Source organism: Fukomys damarensis, unplaced genomic scaffold, assembly GCF_012274545.1.
Source record: "Fukomys damarensis isolate Sample0158 unplaced genomic scaffold, DMR_v1.0_HiC HiC_scaffold_17, whole genome shotgun sequence".
NCBI lineage: Eukaryota > Metazoa > Chordata > Mammalia > Rodentia > Bathyergidae > Fukomys > Fukomys damarensis.
The window spans coordinates 71668278-71670503 of NW_022900929.1; the positions used below are offsets into that span (position 1 = coordinate 71668278).

Below are 2226 nucleotides of genomic sequence, written 5' to 3' on the forward strand. Positions count from 1 at the left end.
TAAAGTTAATTCATACATTTTGATCTACCTAGAAGACAAAAAGCTACCGATAGTGCCACCACTTAGACTGAGATATAATCACACTTGGGTACAATTTCTTTTTTTTTTTTTTCTTTCCTTAAGATTTAGTTTCACCTAAGCATAATCATACCGCATTTATAAGTTTGAATTCTGCTTTCCTGCCAAGAATATCATAATTTTTTCACACTGTTAAATGTTTCTTGTATCATTATGAAAAAAAATGATTTCATTCCTTATTACAAAACAGATGCCTAGTGGTGGTAGATAATTTTATAAATTCAGGAAGTTTAAAGAATAAGTAAAATCAACCACAGTCCACTGCTCATCTCAGTTCCTAATGTAAATTTTAATGAATAGCAAACATATGTTTACTTGTTTTATTACGCTTTTGAAAAAAATCTAATATTTTCTTTTGTGATTTTTTGTATTGTTTTTAATCTTAGAAAGGCCTTCCCTCTCCATGAGCCAAATAGTTAAGTATACTTCTTCATATTATTTTTATGTTTTGATGCACTGTTATAGTTAATTCTTTTATGTACTTGAATTTATTTTGGAGTATTTTGGAATATTGTGTGAATTTTTTTTTCTCCCAAGAGTTAAGCAGTTGGATAGGCATCTTTTTGATAACATTATAAAATTTGGCTTGGAATTGCATTTTAAACATGATTGCTAAAAGGACGACAGGATTATCTCACCGGTGAAGTCTCTGTCAAAGATTTCTGATGAAATGAAACCTCTCACAATGTGATCTGGATCCTGAGTGAGGAATCCGGTGCCCCAGGAGGTAGAGTAGAGTAGGGCTGAGTATGAGTCAGGCCTAGGCAGCCAGAAGGAAGGGTTTCATCTCTGCAGTTATCCTGCAGGTTCAAGAAGAAAAAGCAGAGATTTTTCTGGAATATCGCAGGCCCGGGAGCATTCACACAGCCTAGTTATGAAATCGCCACGCCCATCTCTATGGAGGCCTATAAATATAATGAGATAGGAATAACAGCCTTATTTTAAATTGCATCACTTAATACCCGAGCCTCAATCCTGACCCTATGTTAAGCAGTGACTCACATCCCCACACACTGCTAAATATTTCAGAGGCTATAAGAACTGCATGTAAAATGAATACAAATTTGTCTGCCAAAACCTAGACTGCCTTAATTATTACATTCACTCAAAAATCAGGAAGGACTTTCCAACAGGAGAGGAAACACTACTGAGGCCATTCTGTCCATGGCACCTGTGATCTGAGAGTGTCATTATCTGACGCTTTGGTTTTGCTTGGAAGTCAAGTACAGGACCGAGCACCACTTGCCAAGTGAGGACCTCTGGCGTGGCTTGCTAGGCCACAGTAAGCTAGCATGAGGGGCACAGTCCTGGGGGTTTGTTTTACGCCCTTTTAAATCATAACAGAAAGACTATTTCTCATAACATCAGCATTCCCATGCACAACTGAGGGCCTCAGCAAAAAATAAAGGAGGAAGCATTGCCATTGTACACGTACACAAACACAACTGAGCTTTGCTGCTGAGATCTTGACTTGGAAATAAGACAATGTTATAACTCATGCAATTTATAAAAACAGAGCAGTAACATCACTAAATAAGCAGTTGTCACAGAAACATAACAAATCCTTAAGTTACCAAGTCACGGCCTATATACGAACCACCCATATTTTTTAAAGAGTAGCATATTTAGGCGAAAGGGCTTAAACCACACCACAAGCAGTGCCTTTGTGTTACATGTGGGGGTTTCCACCTGGATTTTTCAATGTTTTCTCATCACTTCCTAACTGTTTCCTGCTAATCACATCTCAGCTCGCTTTCCCAGCCGGCTCACTAAAGGCCTGGTGCGCAGTTACATTGTCACCGAGCTCAGGAGCCCAGCGCAGTGCCCGGCGTGTGTGAAAGTTGCCTGCTCCAGGAGGAGGGTGCAGTTGGTGTGAGACAATGCAGCATGTGTATTTATTCCATGTTTTAGGTGGTCATTAAGAATGAAGGAGGCCGACAGCTTGGTAGTACACATCTGCTATCCTAGCCCTCTGGGAGGCTGAGGCAAGAGGATCACAAGTTCAAGACCAGCCTGTGCAACTGTATCAGTCAGTGCTCAGTAGAGAAACAAGATGTGTGTGTGTGTGTGTGTGTGTGTGTGTGTGTATGTCCAGATATATAGAGATATAATAACATATAATATCTAGAGAAACAGAAGATATGTATA

The 2226-nt window shown here is 39.3% G+C and overlaps 1 long non-coding RNA gene across 1 annotated transcript in view; it reads right to left on the bottom strand.

Annotated features, from left to right (window-relative positions):
• Positions 1–710: 710 nt before the first annotated feature.
• LOC104867977 overlaps positions 711–2226 on the bottom strand; it is a 20261-nt gene continuing 18745 nt past the window's right edge. The window contains exon 3 of the long non-coding RNA XR_002025634.2: positions 711–878. This is a non-coding gene — a long non-coding RNA (uncharacterized LOC104867977). The remainder of the gene's footprint in view (positions 879–2226) is intronic.